This window comes from Rhinoraja longicauda, chromosome 43 (genome assembly GCF_053455715.1).
Source record: "Rhinoraja longicauda isolate Sanriku21f chromosome 43, sRhiLon1.1, whole genome shotgun sequence".
Lineage (NCBI taxonomy): Eukaryota > Metazoa > Chordata > Chondrichthyes > Rajiformes > Arhynchobatidae > Rhinoraja > Rhinoraja longicauda.
The window spans coordinates 8,380,247-8,403,770 of NC_135995.1; positions in this window are offsets into that span (position 1 = coordinate 8,380,247).

A 23,524-nucleotide genomic window follows, 5' to 3' on the forward strand; every position below is an offset into this window, starting at 1 on the left:
CCAAAGTACCGGTTCAACTCGTCTGCCATTTCCTTGTTCCCCATAATAAATTCCCCTGCTTCTGTCTTCAAGGGACCCACATTTGCCTTGACTATTTTTTTCCTCTTCACATACATAAAAAAGCTTTTACTATCCTCCTTTATATTATTGGCTAGTTTACCCTCGTACCTCATCTTTTCTCCCCGTATTGCCTTTTTCGTTATCTTCTGTTGCTCTTTAAAAGAGTCCCAATCCTCTGGCTTCCCACTCGTCTTTGCTATGTTATACGTCTTCACTTTTATTTTTATGCTGTCCTTGACTTCCCTTGTCAGCCACGGGTGGCTCTTACTCCCCTTAGAATCTTTCCTCCTCTTTGGGATAAATTGATCCTGCAACTTCTGCATTATTCCCAGGAATACCTGCCATTGCTGTTCCGCAGTCTTCCCTGCTAGGTCCTCCTTCCAGTCAATTTTGGCCAGCTCCTGCCTCATTCCTCTGTAATCCCCTTTGCTATACTGTAATACTGACACCTCCGATTTTCCCTTCTCCCTCTCAATTTGTAGAGTAAAACTTATCATATTGTGGTCACTGCCTCCTAATGGCTCATTTACCCCAAGTCCCCTTATCAGGTCAGGTTCATTACATAACACTAAATCCAGAATTGCCTTCTCCCTGGTCGGTTCCAGTGCAAGCTGTTCTAAGAATCCATCTCGGAGGCACTCTCTGTCCTGAGGTCCATTACCAACCTGATTTTCCCAGTCTACCTGCATGTTGAAATCTCCGATGACAACCGTAGCATTACATTTGTGACATGCCAATTTTAGCTCCTGATTCAACTTGCACCCTATGTCGAAGCTACTGTTTGGGGGCCTGTAGATGACTCCCACTTGGGTCTTTTTACCCTTACAATTCCTCATCTCTATCCATACTGATTCTACATCTCCTGATTCTATGTCACTCCTTGCAAGGGAGTGAATGTCATTCCTTACCAACAGACCGACCCCACTCCCTCTGCCCACCTGTCTGTCTTTTCTATATGTTGTGTATCCCTGAATATTCAGCTCCCAGCCCTGGTCCTCTTGTAGCCACGTCTCAGTGATTCCCACAACATCATACTTGCCAATGTCTAACTGAGCCTCAAGCTCATCCACTTTATTTTTTATACTTCGCGCATTTAAATACAACACTTTAACTTCGGTATTAACCTCCCCTGTCACACCGGTCACAATTGGCCCTGACCTTGCTCCCATTTCCCTTCTAGAACTTCCCTTCCCATTCATTCGAGAGTCCTTTACAGTTTCTCCTGTATTCGCTTCCGCTTTAACTCCATCTTCATATTCCCAATTTGTCAACCCCCCTCCCCCCCACTACTTACTTAGTTTCCGCCTGCCCGCCCTGTTAACCCCTCCAGCCCCGGAGAGCAGCACAGTGATCCAGACCCTCCCCACTCACAGCCCAGCCTGACGTTGATCACCAGGGGCCCACGAGGAACCGCAGAAGCTGCTTTACAGAAAATTGACACAAAGCTCCACGGGCCAAGCAGCATCTCTGGGGAATTTGGGGTAGACGAGGTTTCGGGTCAAGACCCTCTACAGAATGATTGTAGAAGGAGGTGTTGTGTGTTTGATAGATCACCGGATTCTGACAACAGAGTTTTATGTACCAAGGTATTTTATTACACTACCAAAAAATGCACACAGAGCCATGTATCCACGTACACGCTGGCGAACCCCGAGTACGCGGCAACGTGCACCGCCGTTAAGTGACCAGTTGTCGATCTCCTGGCACCGTTTCCGACACGGTCCGAAGCCGGGGTTCTCTGCTGCTCTGGGAGGCGCCCGACACGGTCCTATATGGTTCATCGTCCATTCAGACCGTGCCGTACCCCCTCCCGTGAGGCGATCGTCAGCCCGTCAGGCGCACCGATTCCGCACTACTCGCGGCAGGGGGCGCGGGTGGTCCGCCCGGCTATTGCAGTGTTTTGCTCAGCAAACCTAGGCGTGAATTGAATTGTCCCTAGCCTGTAGGATAGAAAGAGTGTATTTCTGATCGGCGGGGACACGGTGGGCCGAGGGGCCTGTTTCCGCTCTCAAACTGTAATCTATACACTAAACATAAAAAGACACAAGGTCACAAATTGCTGGAGTAACTCAGCGGGACAGGCACCAACTCTGGAGATCATGGATATCTATGTCCTCCACAGATGCTGCCTGACCCGTTGTTACTCCATCATTTTGTGTCCATGTGTCATTTTATGTCCTTTTCTGTATCGACCAGTTTCCGCAGTTCCTTCTTCCTACATAAAAAGACAAAAGTTGCAATTGCAAGAGAGCAGAGGTGAACATTATCTTCTCGTATAGGATAAAAAAAACCTGCAGATGCCGGTTTAACTGATGTCAGGGGAGGGGGCGGGAGACTGAAGAAGTGTATCGCCCCGAAACCTCACCCGTTCCTTCTCAACAGAGATGCTGCCTGACCCGCTGAGTTACTCCAGCATTTTGTGTCTACCTTTATCTTCTTGTTTCACACCTTCTGTCTTTTCAACTCTGGTCTTTGTCCAACTGTCTGCCTATCAAACTCCGCCTTCACCTTTATCCACCTATCATTCCCCAGGTTATGTCCTGCAGCTCCTCTCTTCCAGCTTCACCCCCCCCCCCCCACACCTTTCAGTCTGAAGATGGGTCCCGAACCGAAACGTCACCTATCCATGTTCTCCACAGATGCTGCCTGACCCGCTGAGTTACTCCAGCACTCTGTGAAACGTCAACTATCCATGTTCTCGACAGATGTCTGCCTGACCCGCTGAGTTACTCCAGCACTATGTGAAACGTCACCTATCCATGTTCCCCACAGATGCTGCCTGACCCGCTGAGTTACTCCAGCACTCTGTGAAACGTCACCTATCCATGTTCTCCACAGATGTTGCCTGACCCGCTGAGTTACTCCAGCACTCTGTGAAACGTCACCTATCCATGTTCTCCAGAGATGCTGCCTGACCCGATGAATTACTCCAGCAGTCTGTGTGTCTTTTTCCTTTTGTAAACCCAGTATCCACGGATCCTCGCGTCTGCTGTTTGAAGAGATCTCTGTACCGTGACGCGGGGACGCGGAGAGAACTCAAACACGGGTTATTTTTTTAAAGACTTTATTAAACGTCAAGTTAAAGGTGAAGAGTTACAAACGTGAGCGGAGCCACAGCGGGTGATGTGCGCGCCGGCGGGTCGCAGAATGGAGCCCGCGATGTTGTAACGAGGTGTTGCATTTTGTGACGTGGAACAAGGGCGGGACCCACACAGTGAACGGTAGTCCTCTGGGGAGTGTCGTAGAGCAGAGGGATCTAGGGGTTCAGGGGCATGGTTCCTTGAAGGTCGAGTCGCAGGTAGATAAGGCGGTCAAAAATGTTTTTGGCACATTGGCCTTCGTCAGTCAGAGTATTGAGGATGGAAGTTGGGAGGTCGTGTTGCAGTTTGGGGATTAAATGGGAGCCGTTCAGCGCCGACCTGTTGTCCACCGGGTTTCTGCCCCACAGCCCCTGAGCCCCGCTCCTGACGCCGGTCTCGGGACCGGACCCTTTTACACACCCGGAGCGGAACCGGAGCAGATTCTCAGCCACTGGTCTACACCCCAAGTCCCGAAGAAAGGATAAAGATTCTCCGTGAATTTATTCCCAGTGAAGGTGTGGAGATGGGACTTGGTGGCCGCGTCGTAAAATGAAACTGTCCCGGACTCGTAACTGAGATAAACTCCCACCCTCCCAGGGATGGGATGGGCGGGTAGACGGGATGGAGGGGAGGTGAATGCATCAAACCCGTCACCCCCCCGCCAGATGCTCCAGACTCCAGTCTCCGGGGTCAGTGTGACCGGTCCCTTCCTGTCCACAGACTCTGCGGCGACTCCCAGACTCCAGCCCTCACTCCCCGCCACCTCCACCTCCCAGTAATGTCTCCCCGATGTGAACCCCTCCGATCCCAGCACATACGGCCAGTCTGTAAACCGCTTCCCGGTGTCAGGGAGACTCCTCTCTATCCCGGTGCATCTCACCCTCTTCCGATCCTCAGACACCTCGAGCTCCGTATGCGCTGTTTCCACATCCAGGGTGACGGAGACTGGGGGGAGAAGCAGAGAATCAGAGAGTCCCCGGGGGGGGGGGGGGTCGGGGGGAGACTCGGGCAGCGCGGACCCGGGACCGGGGGAGAGGCCGCTTGGCCTCAGGCACAGGCGGGCAGACAACTGAAACCCGCCCGGGGCTTCAACCACAACCACATCGGGTGATCAACAGACATCTCTCCAGGAGTTTTTAATCCAGGGATGGCGAGGGGAATTTCGTGAGGTGGGGGAGGGTGGACGGGGAGGACGGGTGTGGAGAGTGAGGAGGATTGGGAGATTGCGGTGGTGAAGGAGAAACGAAGGGGGGGGGAGGCTACTCACATATGCAGGCAGCTCGGAGCAGGAGGATATAGAGGTTAGAGGTAATTTGAGGTTGTTAAAGAGGAGGTAGAGGTGCGTGGTGGGGTCGTCATGATCACAGTGAAAGGGGGCAGACACGAGCGGCCAGATGACCTGCCCCTGTTTCTATGAGTGGAGAGTGAGAGAGAGGGATGGGTGGCTTGGACCATGGAAGGAAGCAGCGGTTGAATGATCGGGTGTTGGGCAGAATGGGTGGAGACTTGTGGTTGTGGGGTTGTTGAAAGAGAGCGGATTCACGGGTGGATTTGATGGGTGTGTACAACTAACACACTGATCTCATTGTAAACCAATATATGAACTTCACTGAGGGACTTGACAATGTTCCGCGTGCAAGGCTGGTCCAGAAAGAGAAGGCAAGTGGGATCCAAGGCGAGCTGGTGAAATGGATCCACGTGGCTTGGTGGTTGGAGGTAGAAGGTATCGGTAGAAGGATGATTTTTCTGCTTGGAGGTCTGTGGCTGGTGGTGTGCAGCAGACATCGGTGCTGCAACATTTGCTGTTTATGTTATATGATCATGGCCTGGATGTGAATGTGGGAGGTGTGATTAGTAAGTTTGGGGAGGAAGCAAAAATTGTGGATAGCGGGGAAGGTTGTCAAAGTCTGCAGCAGGATGCAGGGTAATTATCTAAACCTTATTCGCATGCAGGGATATCAAATCACGAGAGTGTTGGTTTATATTGAGAGCAAAGTATTTAAAAGTATATCTGAGATTTAGGTTTTACTGGACCAAGTGGACACGTTGGGCCCCAAACCTCTCCTGCATTGGTACAGCACCCTCTCCTCCCCTCCCCCAATCTCCCTCTCCTCCCCTCCCTCCCTCACTCCCCCCCCCCCCCCCCACACTTCTCCCTCCCTCCCTCCCTAGGAGGTAGATTTAAACATGAAAATGCGAATAACTTAAAAAATCTAACACCGATTTCAATGAAACTTCTTCCATTAGCACCAAAGGTGAGTAAGGTGGGCTTAAAATCGCTATCGTGTACCGTTTTGGCTGTAGTTCATGAACAAACAAACAAACAAGAGGTTTAGTACATAGATTTACACTGAGAGTGGGTGATATCTGGAACATGCTACAGAGGAGGTGGTGGAGTGAGATATTGTAGGGACGTAGGGATTGGCCAGGTAGTAGAACCCTCGGATTGGTTTACGGTCACGGGGTGAGGGAGCGCGGGGTATTTAAATGCCTGGCGCAAAACTGTAGATAGAGATTAGGTTATTTCGCGAAGTTAGTGTAGACCAAGAAGAAGTGCGTTGCGTTTGTCACGGGTTTTATACCAATAAAGTATTTGAATAATACCGCTCGTTTGGACTCACTACATTGGTGACCTCGAACGTAAGAAGCAAGCAGCAGCATGTCGCAGGCGGGAGCGAGCGCGGGTGAGATTCATCTACCGCCGTTCTGGGCCCATCAGCCGCACCTGTGGTTTGTGCAGGCAGAATCACAGTTCCATCTTAAAAAGGTGGAGGAAGACCAGGAGAAGTACCACCACCTGGTGAGCTGTCTGCAGGCGGAGGTGGCTGCGCGGGTCAGCCGATACCTGACCAGTCCACCCCAAACGAATAAGTACGTGGGGCTCAAGAAACTCCTGCTGCGGACCTTCGGCTGGGCCCAGAGCCAGCGGGCTCTGAAGCTCCTCCATTTGCCAGACCTGGGGCAGCGGCTGCCGTCGGAGCTGATGTCCGAGATGCTGGCTTTGGCGGGCGACCATCAGCCGTGCATGATATTCGAAGCGGCCTTCCGGGAGAAGCTACCTGGGGACGTCAGGTTGGTGTTGGCAGACGTCCCTTTTGAAGATCCGGTAGCGTTCGCCGAGAAGGCAGACACGCTCGTTAGGGAGCGCAACGCCCGAGACGGCTCCGTTAACCGGGTCTCGAGGCCCAGCGGCAGTCCGGGGTGCGGCCGGGAGAGCGACGCATCGGCCGCTATTGCGCAGCCGGCCCGCCAAGAGAGGGCGGCGGCGCCTGTTCATTGGCAGCGGGCTCGACCAACAGAGCCGGATAGGCGTGGCTGGTGCTCTTTCCATCGGCGGTGGGGCAGCGAGGCCCGAAGCTGTAGATCCCCGTGTTCGTTTCCGGGAAACGTCTGGGCCGATCGACTGTAGAGGCAGTCTCGGTTGGCCGTAACCACCGCCTCTACGCTACGGATCAGAGTACCGGGATCGTTTTCCTGGTGGATACAGGAGCGGTCGTAAGTATTGTGCCCCCCTATGACTGTGAAGTTCGAGTGGGGGAAAAGGGCCCGCCCCTAATTGCAGTGAATGGTAGCACCATCCGTACATACGGTAAAAGGACCATGTCCCTGTCCTTCGAGTCCAGGACTTACCGTTGGGAATTCATCGTTGCGGATGTGGGCCAGGCCATATTGGGGGCAGATTTCCTATAGGCGTTTTCCTTGGTCGCAGACGTCCGAGGGAGGGGCCTACAACCCTCGGCTGATGTACGGCCTCGGGATACTGGGCCAGAGGCTTCTACAAGCGCCGTCCCACCCAGCCTAGTCATCCAGTCCATTACCACGGCTCCCGGTCAGTTCGATGCGGTTCTGGCCGACTTCCCGCAGCTCCTCGTCCAGCGTTTTGATTCACATTCGGAGAAGCACGGGGTCGTCCATTTCATTCCAACCGAAGGGCCGCCGGTTTTTGCCCGGGCACGGCGCCTCCCACCCGACAAGCTGGCCAGGGCGCGAGAGGAGTTCCTAAACTTGGAGAGGTTGGGAATTATTCGGCCTTCGAGTAGTCCGTGGGCCTCCCCCTTGCACATGGTTTCCAAAGCATCTGGGGGGTGGAGACCATGTGGTGAATTCCGTCGACTCAACGCGGCAACACGGCTGGACCGCTATCCGATTCCACACATCCAGGACTTTTCAGCTAGCCTAGAGGGGGCGACAATATTTTCAAAAATTGATTTGGTGCGGGGATACCATCAGATCCCGGTCCACCCGCCGGATATTCCGAAAACAGCGACCATCACCCCGTTCGGACTGTTTGAGTGGTTGCGTATGCCTTTCGGCCTTAAAAATGGAGCTCAGGCATTCCAGCGTCTGATGGACCGGGTGGGTCGAGGGTTGCCGTTTGTCTTTATTTATCTAGACGATATTTTGATTGCCAGCCGTTCGGTCCAGGAGCACTTGGTCCACCTCCGCACGGTGTTCCAGAGGCTGCAAGACCATGGCCTGATTCGCCATCCGGACAAGTGCCAATTCGGCCTGTCCGCGGTGGATTTTTTGGGTCACCGGGTTACTCCGGCCGGTGCCACTCCCTTACCAGCTAAGGTGGACACGGTCCGCTCTTTCCCCCGCCCGACTACCATCAAGGGCTTGCAGGAATTTGTGGGCATGGTCAATTTTTATCATCGGTTCGTGCCTGCAGCAGCTCGGGTTATGCGTCCCCTTTTTCAATGTCTCGCAGGTAACCCTGCGGAGTTGGTATGGTCCGTAGCTGCGGAGACGGCTTTTGTTGCGGTCAAACAGGCCCTCGCCAATGCCACCATGCTGGTGCACCCGCGCTCCTCCGCCCCCACAGCTCTGACGGTGGACGCCTCAGACGTGGCGGTGGGTGTGGTTTTGGAGCAGCAGGTTGACGGTGAATGGCAGCCTCTTGCGTTTTTCAGCAGGCAGCTCTCTCGAGCGGAGCTCAAGTACAGTGCGTTCGATAGGGAGCTCCTGGCCCTTTATTTGGCAGTCCGGCACTTCCGTTACTTTTTAGAAGGCCGTTCTTTCGTGGCCTACACGGATCACAAACCTTTGACATTCGCTTTTGCACACAATATTCCAGGTGTGGTCTCAACAGGTCTCAACAGGACCCTGCACAACTGCAGTAGGACCTCCTTGCTCCAAAACCCAAATTCTCTCACAATGAAGGCCAACATGCCATTAGGTTTCTTCACTGCCTGCTCTACCTGCATGCTTACTTTCACTGCCTGCTGTACCTGCATCCTAACTTTAAGTGACTGATGAACAAGGACACCCTATCTAATAAACTGCCTTCTTGTTCTTGCCACAAAAGTACATAACGTCACATTTATCCATATTTTACTGCATCTGCCATGCATCTGCCCACTCACCCAACCTATCCAACTCACCCTGCAGCCTCACAACATCCTCCTTGCAGCTCACACTGCCGCCCAGCTTTGTGGCATCTGCAAACTTGGAGATATTACATTTAATTCCCTCGTCTAAATCGTTAATATATATTGTAAATAACTGCGGTCCCAGCAATGAGCATTGCGGCACCGCACTAGGGGGTGGTGGATGGATAAATGGGAATTAATGGACACGTGAGAAGGAATAGGCAGCTGGGAAATGCATTAGGGGCAGAGGATTGATGGGTTGTAAGATTACCATCACGATATTTTAGAAGCATTTAGAAAAACTATTGAATTGCCAAAGGAAATCAAAATGCACAGGCCAAATGTCACCAGTAAAGATGCGAGGAACCATAATCAGTGACATGAAATATTGATCTTCACCTTTCATTTCACAGGAACAGTCACACAACCTTCAGTCCAAGATCACATCCCAGTTTGCTGAACTGCACCAGATTCTCACTGAGAAAGAGCAGCGTGTACTGACAGATATCCGGGAGGAAGAGAAGAGGATTCTGAAAAGAATGAAGAAAAATCTTGGGGAGATCGAAGAGAATTTAAAATCTATTCAGGAGGAACTCTTTAAGTTGCAGCAACAGATGGATCAAAAGGACAATGTGGTGTTTCTGAAGGTGAGGGGTGACACTACAGTCTGACGAAGTGAAAGGGCACAGTCACAAAATGGTGGTGACATTTCAGAAATAAATGCTGCCTTTACCAGTAATTGAGAACTGGGTAAATGGTCGTTCTGTTCCAGCTGTTGTTGTTCCCAAACTAAATTGTCTCCCGCATAATCTATGGGATCTCAGGACTGCCTGGCCGGAATGTAGAGAGGTGTTTGTGGAGTTTAGAACTACGACGGGTGATCCTATATCTGATCGCTGAATGGACAGAGGGCAGTAAATCTCTGGGACTCTCCAACCAAGAGAAGTTTAACCTGTTAGACGTATTTATACTAGAGGAAGATACATTTTTGAAAGTTCGGGGAACTGAAATCAAAGGGAATGGGACAAAGCGGAGGAGTTCAGTCCTGGGCTAGATAAGCCATGACCACAGTGTGGGGATTAACATTGAAATCTTGAACGTGGCGCACACAGCAGATTGATCATCTGCATCCGGTTCCCATCAGCAGTGGGCGGTCACCTTGGGGGAATTTGCTCTGTTTGTTTTACCCGCCTTTGTTCACCATAGAATGACTTCCCATTCTACATCATAGACAGGCCATTCAGCCCATCCTATCCAGTCAAGATTTCTGCTCCATTCAAAATCCCTCCCATATACTCACCGCACTCAGTAACAATACCCCGAATTCCAGGAGTGCTCACGTGTTTATCCCACTTGCCATTAAATTATCTCTGTTGTTGGCTTGAGACCCTCCAATGCAAGTGAGGTCCATGTTCTCATGACTGCATTCCTTTCGGTATTTGTTAAAGACCGCGTTACATTTCAGGTTTGATTTTTGCTCTCCCATCGATTAGAGATATTATTTCATCCTCACCCATGTAAATCCACCGATAAACTTAAATCTTATCTCATCATTCCTGACATCTTCCCCAGATAAACTCCCACAACCTGCCCAGCCTTTGCATTGAGTTCCATTCTCTCAGTTATGGCGTCATTCTCATGAACATTCCTTATGCTTTCCCCCTTCGTTCTACGTCTCGATGGTGATAAGAGTTGGGAAATGGGAATCATCAGAGGGTTGTAGAAATGTGGAGAAATTCCCGCTGTCGGGAATAGAACGGTCCATCTCAGTCAATTGAGATTTGTGTTTTATTTCTTTCAGGAGGAAGCTGGTCGCAAGCGAAGGTAGGACATGCTCTTGACGGAAACATTGTAAGGTTTTGTAACATTGCACCTTATTGTAACATTGCACCTTATTGTAACATTGCACCTCATTGTAACATTGTAACATTGTAACATTGCACCTCATTGTAACATTGTAACATTGCACCTTAACAGCAGGGGGACCAACATTCTGGCAGGCAGGTTTGCTGGTGCTGCATGTGTGGCTTTAAACTGAGTAGTGTGGGGGAGGGGTTGACAAATTGGGAATATGAAGATGGAGTTAAAGGAGAAGCGAATACATGAGAAATTGCAAAGGACTCTTGAATAAATGGGAAGGGAAGTTCTAGATGGGATAAGAGAGCAAGGTCAGGGCAAATTGTAACAGGTTTGAGAGGGGAGGTGAATACCCAAGGTAAAGTGTTGTATTTAAATGCGCGAAGTCTAAAAAATAAAGTGGATGAGCTTGAGGCTCAGTTAGTCATTCGCAAGTATGATGTTGTGGGAATCACGGAGGCATGGCTACAAGAGAACCAGGGCTGGGAACTGAATATTCAGGGGTACACAACGTATAGAAAAGGCAGACAGGTGGGCAGAGGGGGTGGGGTCGCTCTGTTGGTAAGGAATGATATTCACTCCCTTGCAAGGAGTGACATAGAATCAGGAGATGTAGAATCAGTATGGATAGAAATGAGGAATTGTAAGGCTATGTAGACCCCAATGGGAGTTATCTACAGGCCCCCAAACAATAGCCTCGACATATGGTGCAAGTTGAATCAAGCGCTAAAATTGGCATGTCGCAAATGTAATGCTACGGTAGTTATGGGAGATTTCAACATGCAGGTAGACTGGGAAAATCAGGTTGGCAATGGACCCCAGGAAAGAGAGTTTGTGGAGTGCGTCCGAGATAGATTCTTAGAACAGCTTTAGATTTTAGATTTAGACATACAGCGCTGAAACAGGCCCTTCGGCCCACCGGGTCCGCACCGCCCAGCGATCCCCGCACACTAACATATCCTACACCCACAAGGGACAATTTTTACATTTGCCCAGCCAATTAACCTACATACCTGTACGTCTTTGGAGTGTGGGAGGAAACCGAAGATCTCGGAGAAAACACACGCAGGTCACGGGGAGAACGTACAAACTCCATACAGACGGCGCCCGTAGTCAGGATCGAACCTGAGTCTCCGGCGCTGCATTCGCTGTAAGGCAGCAACTCTACCGCTGCGCTACCGTGCCGACACTGCACTGGACCCTAACAGGGAGAAGGCAATTCTGGATTTAATGTTGTGTAATGAACCTGATCTAATAAGGGGACTCGAGGTAAAAGAGCCATTAGGAGGCAGTGATCACAATATGATAAGTTATACTCTACAAATTGAGAGGGAGAAGGGAAAATCACAAGTGTCAGTATTACAGTGTAGCAAAAGGGATTACAGAGGCATGAGGCAGGAGCTGGCCAAAATTGACTGGAAGGAGGCCCTAGCAGGAATGACGGTGGAACAGCAATGGCAGGTATTCCTGGGAATAATGCAGAAGTTGGAGGATGAATTTATCCTAAAGAGGAGGAAAGATTCTAAGGGGAGTAAAATATCAAGGGAAGTCAAGGACAGCATAAAAATAAAAGAGAATAAGTATAACATATTAAAGAAGAGTGGGAAGCCAGAGGATTGGGACTCTTTTAAAGCGCAACAGAAGATAGCTAAGAAGGCAATACGGGGAGAAAAGATGAGGTATGAGGGTAAACTAGCCAATAATATAAAGGAGGATAGTAAAAGCTTTCTTAGTTATGTAAAGAGGAAAAAAATAGTCAAGGCAAATGTGGGTCCCTTGAAGACCGAAGCAGGGGAATACATTATGGGGAACAAGGAAATGGCAGACGAGTTGAACCGGTACTTTTGATCTGTCTTCACTAAGGAAGATACAAGCAATCTCCCAGATGTTCTAGTGACCAGAGATCCTAGGGTGACGGAGAAACTGAAGGAAGTCCACATTAGGCGGGAAATGGTGTTGGTCGACTGATGGGACTGAAGGCTGATAAATCCGCAGGGCCTGGTGGTCTGCATCCCAGGGTACTTAAGGAGGTGGCGCTAGAAATTGTGGACGCATTGGTGATCATTTTCCAATGTTCTATAGATTCAGGATCAGTTCCTGTGGATTGGAGGGTAGCTAATGTTATCCCACTTTTTAAGAAAGGAGGGAGAGAGAAAAATGGAAATTATAGACCAGTTAGTCTTACAGCAGTGGTGGGGAAAATGCTGGAGTCGATTATAAAAGACAAAATTGCGGAGCCTTTGGATAGTAGTAACAGAATCGTTCCGAGTCAGCATGGATTTACGAAGGGGATATCATGCTTGACTAATCTCCTGGAATTGTTTGAGGATGTAGCTAGGAAAATTGACAGGGGATGTGGTGTACCTCGACTTTCAGAAAGCCTTCGACAAGGTCCCACATAAGAGATTAGTGGCCAAAATTAGAGCACATTGTATTGGGGGTAGGGTACTGACATGGATAGAAAATTGGTTGACAGACAGAAAGCAAAGAGTGGGGATAAATGGGTCCCTTTCAGAATGGCAAGCAGTGACTAGTGGGGTACCACAAGGCTCGGTTCTGGGACCGCAGCTATTTACAATATACATTAACGACGGATGAAGGGATTAAAAGTACCATTAGCAAATTTGCAGATGATACAAATCTGGGTGGTAGTGTGAACTGTGAGGAAGATGCTATGAGGTTGCAGGGTGACTTGGACCGGTTGTGTGAGTGGGTGGATGCATGTCAAATGCAGTTTAATGTGGATAAGTGTGAGGTTATCCACTTTGGTGGTAAGAATAGGAAGGCACATTATTTTCTGAATGGTGTCAAGTTAGGAAAACGGGACGTACAACGAGATCTGGGTGTCCTAGTGCATCAGTCACTGAAAGGAAGCATGCAGGTACAGCAGGCAGTGAAGAAAGCCAATGGAATGTTGGCCTTCATAACAAGAGGAGTTGAGTGTAGGAGCAAAGAGGTCCTTCTGCAGTTGTACATGGCCCTAGTGAGACCGAACCTGGAGTACTGTGTGCAGTTTTGTTCTCCAAATTTGAGGAAAGATATTCTTGCTATTGAGGGTGTGCAGCGTAGGTTTACTATGTTAATTCCCAGAATGGCGTGACTGTCATATGTTGAAAGACTAGAGCGACTCGGCTTGTATACATTGGAATTTAGAAGGATGAGAGGGGATCTTATTGAAACATATAAGATTATTAAGGGGTTGGACACGTTAGAGGCAGGAAACATGTTCCCAATGTTGGGGAATCCAGAACCAGGGGCCACAGTTTAAGAATAAGGGTAGGCCATTTAGAACGGAGGTGAAACATAGAAACATAGAAACATAGAAAATAGGTGCAGGAGTAGGCCATCCGGCCCTTCGAGCCTGCACCGCCATTCAATATGATCATGGCTGATCATCCAACTCAGTATCCCGTACCTGCCTTCTCTGCATACCCCCTGATCCCTTTAGCCACAAGTGCTAAGTGAGGGAAATCTTTTTCAGTCAGAGAGTTGTAAATCTGTGGAATTCTCTGCCTCAGAAGGCAGTGGAGGCCAGTTCTCTGGGTGCATTCAAGTGAGAGCTAGATAGAGCTCTTAAGGATAGTGGAGTCAGGGGGTATGGGGAGAAGGCAGGAACGGCGTACTGATTGAGAATGATCAGCCATGATCACATTGAATGGAGGTTCTGGCTCGAAGGGCCGAATGGCCTCCTGCTGCACCTATTGTATATTGTCTATTGTTTTGTTGAACAGCCCAATATATTTCTAACGCTCAGTTTATAACCAGCTGTTAAATATTTGCAGAGTTGGTGTTGAAGCCAAACCACAGTTGGTGGTAGATGGTCCCTTGCTGATTGAAAAGTTTGAAACTCCTTTTTTGTACAACACGGTATTGGCAGAAACATCTGATGCCATCAAGCAAGGTAAAGCTTATACCTTTTCCATTGTTCTTGTTTCTGACATCTTTAAGTAATGTGTAGATGCAAGCATTAATGGTATTTTGGACTGAAGGGATATTGAAGATTTGATCTACCACCAAACATAGCTGCAGAAAAGCATCACAAAGTCAGAGAGTTGTGTCACACAGAAACAGGCCCTTTGACTCGACACGACCATGCCAACCAAGTTGCCCAACCGAGCTTGTCCCACTTGCCTGAGTCTGACACATATTCTTCCAAGTCTTTCTGATCCACGTATCCACCCAACTGTCTGTAAATGTTCGTCATTGTACCTCCCTCCACCATTTCCTCTGTCAGTTCGTTCCATACTTACACAACGCATTGACTGAAAAAGCTGCTCCTTTTTACTGTTTCCACTCTCAACTTGAACTGATGCACTCTAGGTTTAGACTCTCCTATCTTTGGCTAAAATACTGTGGCTATTCACCTTATTTGTGCACCTTATATAGATCTGATACACAACTCTTAAAGCACCCTGATGGGCTCCAAAGACAAATGTCCCTGCCTATCCAACGTCTCCCTTCAGACCTGATGAAATTGGCGTAAACCCTTTTGCACCCTCTCCAATTTACAAACAACCTCAATGTGTCAAACGCTGTATTTAATATCCTGACCTGTGAAAGCATCAGCGACAAACACATTCTTCACCTCCCTGCCCGTCACCGTTGCATCTTCCATGGCAATGTGTACATGCACCCCGACATCTCTCCGTTCTATAAAGCTCCCCGTTTACTGTGTATGTCCTGCCCTGGTTTGTCTCAGCAAAGTACATCGCCTCACCTTCACATGAATAAATTCCACCTGCCGTTCCTGTGCCCATTGGCCCAGTTCACAGGCATCCCATTTACTCTCAGGTAACATTCTTCACTCTCCACAATGTCACCAATTTGACTTTCATCTGCAAGATGACTAACCGTGTAACCTACATACACACCCAATCGTGTATATAAATAAGGAACAACAGTGGGCTCTGTCTCCAGTCTGAAAAACAACCCTCTACCAACATCCTCTGCGACCTTCAGGTAATGTTGTGTTCCATCCGCTAGTTCACCCCGGATTCCATGAGATCCAACCTTCCAGAGCGGCCTCCCATGCGGTGTGTAAAAGTTGCATCTCTCGGAGGGCAGTGAATATCTGGCATGTTGTGCCCAGGGTGGTGGTAAAAAGCTGAGTTGTTGGATATGTGCAACTTGGCTACAAATAAATATTTGATAGATTGAAAATATAAGATGATGGGGAACTCACACAGAAGAGGAATTGGTGCCAGCTTAGATCAGCCATGATCACATTGAATGGAGGGGCAAGCCTGAGGAGCAGATCCTAATCCTGCTCCTGTTTTCTTGTGTTCCTTTCCTCCTGTGTACCGATATATTGACAGACTTGACACAGAGGGAATGCAGCAAAGATTAACAATACTTGTCCCTGGGACAATGAGTTTGTTGTGCGGGGTGAGATTGACGAGACTGGGCCTGTGTACTTGAGTGTTTCAGTGTAGTAGAGGAGATCTCAGTGGGCTGGATGCAGGGAGGATGGTTCCCCTGTCAGAGCGGTCTGGAGAGCGGGCACTCTCTCAGAATGTGGGCTGCACCGTGTAGCACAGAGATAAGGAGACATTACTGCACGCAGGGACTGGGGAACGACCCTGCACCGGTGGCTGTGGAGACTCAGTCATTCAGTGCTCTTGGAGCTGAGAGCCATGGTTGTACATTACAGAGTCTGGCCCTTCGGCCCATCATGTCCATGACCATCTTTTCCCCAGCTATACGAATCGATCTGCCCACATTCCAACGGTATTCTTCTGCACCTCACCTATTTAAGTACCTCCAATATATTGATGATATTGTAGTGAGTCCAAACGAGCGGTATTATCCAAATACTTTATTGGTATAAAACCCGTGACAAACGCAACGCACTTCTTCTTGGACTACACTAACTTCGCGAACTAATCTAATCTCTATCTACAGTTTGGCGCCAGGCATTTAAATACCCCGCGCTCCCTCACCCCGTGACCGTAAACCAATCCGAGGGTTCTACTACCTGGCCAATCCCTATGTCCCTACATGACCCCCCCAGAACCCTCGAAACCATACCTCACGGGCGCCCGAACCTCTCGCCCAGAATGTGTACGGAGGGGGGAAACCGATACCCCCAGCGTGACAGGAGGCGGGGTGGACGCTGCCGCTGGAGGCGATGGGGGGTCCACTGGAGCGGAGGGTGTAGGTGACGGGGGGCACTTGATCAACAACGGCAGCCCGGGCCCAACCATAGGCGGCGGAGGCCCAAGAGGTGGTAAACTGGGCGCTGCTGGCGGGACCAGTCGAGCAGCTCCAGGCCGGCCCCGGCGCGGCGGCTGAGCCACCGACACGAGGAGGTCCTGGTCCAAATGGGCCGGCTTGAGACGGGACACTGAAACAAGCTCCTGACGATTTCCTACCTGCAAGGTGAAGGTTACAGTCCCTCTTTTGAGCACCTGGAACGGGCCCTGGTAAACCGGCTGGAGAGGGGGGCGGTGGCAATCTTTCCGAAGAAACACGAAATCACAGCTCCGCAATTCCGACGGAACGTGAACTGCTGTGCTTCCGACTGGAGGTCGGGACTGGAGCCAGAGAACCCACCCGTTCCCGGAGGGAGCCCAAGACTGACGTGACGGATGGCGGCAAGGCGGGAGTGGAAGGGAGAATGTCGCCCGGCACCCGCAGGGGCGAACCGTAGACGAGCTCAGCCGAAGATGTGCCCAGCTCAGCCCGGGGGGCCGTACGAATGCCGAGGAGGACCCAAGGCAGCTGGTCAGCCCAATCGTAGCCAGTCAGGCGAGCACAGAGGGACGCCTTCAGCTGCCGATGGAAACGCTCAACCATCCCGTTGGCTTGGGGATGATAGGCGGTGGTCTGCTGTAAGCGCGAGCCATACAGCTGTGCCAGCGCGGCCCAGAGGGACGAGGTGAACTGGGCCCCCCGATCCGTAGTGATAATAGCCGGGACCCCGAAACGAGCCACCCAATGCAACGCCAGGATCCGTGCACAGGAGGCCGCCGAGGTGTCCGACAACGGGAGCGCCTCCGGCCAACGAGTGAACCGATCAACCACCGTCAGTGGGTGAGTGTAACCCCTATAATAGGGCAATGGACCCACCAAATCCACATGGATGTGGAAAAAACGGACGGGGGGAACCTCAAATCTCTGGTATGGTGGCTGGACATGACGATGGACTTTGGAGGTCTGGCACGGAATGCAGGCGCGTGCCCAGGCTGCCACCTGCTTTCGCAGGCCATGCCAGATAAACCGGTCAGCCACCATGGCTGAAGTCGCTCTGATGGACGGATGTGCCAGGCCATGAATGGCCTCAAAAACCTTACGCCGCAGAGCGGCAGGCACCACCGGGCGAGGGCGTGGGAGGGAAACATCACACCACAACTTGGTACCTGTGGGGCCACACGCCACCTGCTCTAAACGCAGTCCCGAGGTTGTGGAGGCGTACACCGCGGCAGTCCCTTCCAGGCGCTGAGCCTCCGCTAGCTCCTGGAAATCCACCTGTTTACCAACCACGGCTACGGAGGGAATGGCCGGCCGGGACAGGGCATCAGCAACGGCATTCAGCCTACCCGCAATATGACGGACATCGGTCGTAAACTCCGAAATCAGGGTTAGGTGCCGCTGCTGGCGAGCCGACCACGGATCAGAAACCTTAGCAAAAGCGAATGTCAGAGGTTTGTGATCCGTGTAGGCCACGAAAGAACGGCCTTCTAAAAAATAACGGAAGTGGCGGACTGCTAAATAAAGGGCCAGGAGCTCCCTATCGAACGCACTGTACTTGAGCTCCGCTCGAGAGAGCTGCCTGCTGAAAAACGCCAGAGGCTGCCAATTACCGTCGACCTGCTGCTCCAAAACCCCACCCACCGCCACGTCTGAGGCATCCACCGTCAGAGCTGTGGGGGCGGAGGAGCGCGTGTGCACCAGCATGGTGGCGTTGGCGAGGGCCTGTTTGACCGCAACAAAAGCCGTCTCCGCCGCTACGGACCATACCAACTCAGCGGGATTACCCGCGAGACATTGAAAAAAGGGGCGCATAACCCGAGCTGCTGCAGGCACGAACCGATGATAGAAATTGACCATGCCCACGAATTCCTGCAAGCCCTTGATGGTTGTCGGGCGGGGGAAAGAGCGGACCGCATCCACCTTAGCTGGTAAAGGAGTGGCACCGGCCGGAGTAACCCGGTGACCCAAAAAATCCACTGCGGACAGGCCGAATTGGCATTTGTCCGGATGGAGAATCAGGCCATGGTCTTGCAGCCTCTGGAACACCGTGCGGAGGTGGACCAAGTGCTCCTGGACCGAACGGCTGGCAATCAAAATATCATCAAGATAAATAAAGACAAACGGCAACCCTCGACCCACCCGGTCCATCAGACGCTGGAATGCCTGAGCTGCATTTTTAAGGCCGAAAGGCATACTCAACCACTCAAACAGTCCGAACGGAGTAATGGTCGCTGTTTTTGGAATGCCCGGCGGGTGGACCGGGATCTGATGGTATCCCCGCACCAAATCAATTTTTGAAAATATTGTCGCCCCCTCCAGGCTAGCTGAAAAGTCCTGAATGTGTGGAATCGGGTAGCGGTCCGGCCGTGTTGCCGCGTTGAGTCGACGGAAGTCACCACATGGTCTCCACCCCCCAGGCGCTTTGGAAACCATGTGCAAGGGGGAGGCCCACGGACTACTCGAAGGCTGAATAATTCCCAACCTCTCCAAGTTTAGGAACTCCTCTCGCGCCCTGGCCAGCTTGTCGGGTGGGAGGCGCCGTGCCCGGGCAAAAACCGGCGGCCCCTCGGTTGGGATGAAATGGACGACCCCGTGGTTCTCCGAAAGTGAATCAAAACGCTGGACGAGGAGCTGCGGGAAGTCGGCTAGGACCGCATCGAACTGACCGGGAGCCGTGGTAATGGATTGGATAACTAGGCTGGGTGGGGCGGCGCTTGTAGAAGCCTCTGGTCCAGTACCCCGAGGCCGTACATCAGCCGAGGGCTGCAGGCCCCTCCCTCGGACGTCTGCGACCAAAGAAAACGCCCATAGAAAATCTGCCCCCAATATGGCCTGGCCCACATCCGCAACGATGAATTCCCAACGGTAAGTTCTGGACTCGAAGGACAGGGACATAGTCCTTTTACCGTATGTACGGATGGTGCTACCATTCACTGCAATTAGGGGCGGGCCCTTTTCCCCCACTCGAACTTCACAGTCATAGGGGGGCACAATACTTACGACCGCTCCCGTATCCACTAGGAAAACGATCCCGGTACTCTGATCCGTAGCGTAGAGGCGGTGGTTACGGCCAATCGAGACTGCCTCTACAGTCGATCGGCCCAAGCGTTTCCCGGAAACGAACACGGGGATCTACAGCTTCGTGCCTCGCTGCCCCACCGCCGATGGAAAGAGCACCAGCCACGCCTATCCGGCTCTGTTGGTCGAGCCCGCTGCCAATGAACAGGCGCCGCCGCCCTCTCTTGGCGGGCCGACTGCGAAATAGCGGCCGATACGTCGCTCTCCCGGCCGTACCCCCGACTGCCGCTGGGCCTCGAGACCCGGTTAACGGAGCCGTCTCGGGTGTTGCGCTCCCTAACGAGCGTGTCGGCCTTCTCGGCGAACGCTACCGGATCTTCAAAAGAGACGTCCGCCAACACCAACCTGACGTCCCCAGGTAGCTTCTCCCGAAAGGCCGCTTCAAATATCATGCATGGCTGATGGTCGCCCGCCAAAGTCAGCATCTCGGACATCAACTCCGACGGCAGCCGTTGCCCCAGGTCCGGCAAATGGAGGAGCTTCAGAGCCCGCTGGTTCTGGCCCCAGCCGAAGGTCCGCAGCAGGAGCTTCTTGAGCCCCACGTACTGGTTCGTTTGGGGTGGACTGGTCAGGTATCGGCTGACCCGCGCAGCCACCTCCGCCTGCAGACAGCTCACCAGGTGGTGGTACTTCTCCTGGTCTTCCTCCACCTTTTTAAGATGGAACTGTGATTCTGCCTGCACAAACCACAGGTGCGGCTGATGGGCCCAGAACGGCGGTAGATGAATCTCACCCGCGCTCGCTCCCGCCTGCGACATGCTGCTGCTTGCTTCTTACGTTCGAGGTCACCAATGTAGTGAGTCCAAACGAGCGGTATTATTCAAATACTTTATTGGTATAAAACCCGTGACAAATGCAACGCACTTCTTCTTGGACTACACTAACTTCGCGAACTAATCTAATCTCTATCTACAGTTTGGCGCCAGGCATTTAAATACCCCGCGCTCCCTCACCCCGTGACCGTAAACCAATCCGAGGGTTCTACTACCTGGCCAATCCCTACGTCCCTACAATATCTCACTCCACCACCTCCTCTGTAGCATGTTCCAGATATCACCCACTCTCAGTGTAAATCTATGTACTAAACCTCTTGTTTGTTTGTTTGTTCATGAACTACAGCCAAAACGGTACACGATAGCGATTTTAAGCCCACCTTACTCACCGTCATCCCTTTGGTGCTAATGGAAGAAGTTTCATTGAAATCGGTGTTAGATTTTTTAAGTTATTCGCATTTTCATGTTTAAATCTATCTCCTAGGGAGGGAGTGAGGTAGGGGGGGAGGGAGGGAGAAGTGTGGGGGGGGGGGAGTGAGGGAGGGAGGGGAGGAGAGGGAGATTGGGGGAGGGGAGGAGAGGGTGCTGTACCAATGCAGGAGAGGTTTGGGGCCCAACGTGTCCACTTGGTCCAGTAAAACCTAAATCTCAGATATACTTTTAAATACTTTGCTCTCAATATAAACCAACACTCTCGTGATTTGATATCCCTGCATGTGAATAAGGTTTAGATAATTACCCTGCATCCTGCTGCAGACTTTGACAACCTTCCCCGCTATCCACAATTTTCGCTTCCTCCCCAAACTTACTAATCACACCTCCCACATTCACATCCAGGCCATGATCATATAACATAAACAGCAAATGTTGCAGCACCGATCTCTGCTACACACCACCAGCCACAGACCTCCAAGCAGAAAAATCATCCTTCTACCGATACCTTCTACCTCCAACCACCAAGCCACGTGGATCCATTTCACCAGCTCGCCTTGGATCCCACCTGCCTTCGCATTCTGGACCAGCCTTGCACGCGGAACATTGTCAAGTCCCTCAGTGAAGTTCATATATTGGTTCACAATGAGATCAGTGTGTTAGTTGTACACACCCATCAAATCCACCCGTGAATCCGCTCTCTTTCAACAACCCCACAACCACAAGTCTCCACCCATTCTGCCCAACACCCGATCATTCAACCGCTGCTTCCTTCCATGGTCCAAGCCACCCCTCCCTCTCTCTCACCCTCCACTCGTAGAAACAGGGGCAGGTCATCTGGCCGCTCGTGTCTGCCCCCTTTCACTGTGATCATGACGACCCCACCACGCACCTCTACCTCCTCTTTAACAACCTCAAATTACCTCTAACCTCTATATCCTCCTTCTCCGAGCTGCCTGCATATGTGAGTAGCCTCCCCCCCCCCCCCCCTTCGTTTCTCCTTCACCACCGCAATCTCCCAATCCTCCTCACTATCCACACCCGTCCTCCCCGTCCACCCTCCCCCACCTCACGAAATTCCCCTCGCCATCCCTGGATTAAAACTCCTGGAGAGTTGTCTGTTGATCACCCGATGTTGTTGTGGTTGAAGCCCCCGGGCGGGTTTCAGTTGTCTGCCCGCCTGTGCCTGAGGCCAAGCGGCCTCTCCCCCGGTCCCGGGGCCGCGCTGCCCGAGTCTCCCCCCCCCCGGGGACTCTCTGATTCTCTGCTTCTCCCCCAGTCTCCGTCACCCTGGATGTGGAAACAGCGCATACGGAGCTCGAGGTGTCTGAGGATCGGAAGAGGGTGAGATGCACCGGGATAGAGAGGAGTCTCCCTGACACCGGGAAGCGGTTTACAGACTGGCCGTATGTGCTGGGGATCGGAGGGGTTCACATCGGGGGAGACATTACTGGGAGGTGGAGGTGTCGGGGAGTGAGGGCTGGAGTCTGGGAGTCGCCGCAGAGTCTGTGGACAGGAAGGGACCGGTCACACTGACCCCGGAGACTGGAGTCTGGAGCATCTGGCGGGGGGGTGACGGGTTTGATGCATTCACCTCCCCTCCATCCCCCTCTCCCCGCCCGTCCCATCCCTGGGGAGGGTGGGAGTTTATCTCAGTTACGAGTCCGGGACAGTTTCATTTTACGACGCGGCCACCAAGTCCCATCTCCACACCTTCACTGGGAATAAATTCACGGAGAATCTTTATCCTTTCTTCGGGACTTGGGGTGTAGACAAGTGGCTGAGAATCTGCTCCGGTTCCGCTCCGGATGTGTAAAAGGGTCCGGTCCCGAGACCGGCGTCAGGAGCGGGGCTCAGGGGCTGTGGGGCAGAAACCCGGTGGACAACAGGTCGGCGCTGAACGGCTCCCATTTAATCCCCAAACTGCAACACGACCTCCCAACTTCCATCCTCAATACTCTGACTGACGAAGGCCAATGTGCCAAAAGCCTTTTTGACCGCCTTATCCACCTGCGACTCGACCTTCAAGGAACCATGCCCTGAACTCCTAGATCCCTCTGCTCTACAACACTCCCCAGAGGACTACCGTTCACCGTGTGGTTCCTGCCCTTGTTCCACGTCACAAAATGCAACACCTCATTACAACATCGCGGGTTCCAGTCTGCGACCCGCCGCGCGCGCGCACATCACCCGCTGTGGCTCCGCTCACGTTTGTAAACTCTTCACATTTAACTTGACCTTTAATAAAGGTCTTTAAAAAATAACCCGCGTTTGAGTTCTCTCCGCGTCCCCGCGTCACGGTACAGAGGATCTCTTCAAACGGCAGACGCGAGGATCCGTGGATACTGGTTGTACAAAAGGAAAAAGACACAGAGTGCTGGAGTAAACTCAGCGGGTCAGGCAGCATCTGTGGAGAACATGGATAGTTGACGTTTCACAGAGTGCTGGAGTAACTCAGCGGGTCAGGCAGCATCTGTGGAGAACATGGATAGGTGATGTTTTCACAGAGTGGCTGGAGTAACCCAACGGGTCAGGCAGCATCTGTGGAGAACATGGATAGTTTACGTTTCACAGAGTGCTGGAGTAACTCAGCGGGTCAGGCAGCATCTGTGGAGAACATGGATAGGTGACGTTTCGGGTCGGGACGCATCTTCAGACTGAAAGGTGAGGGGTCTTCACT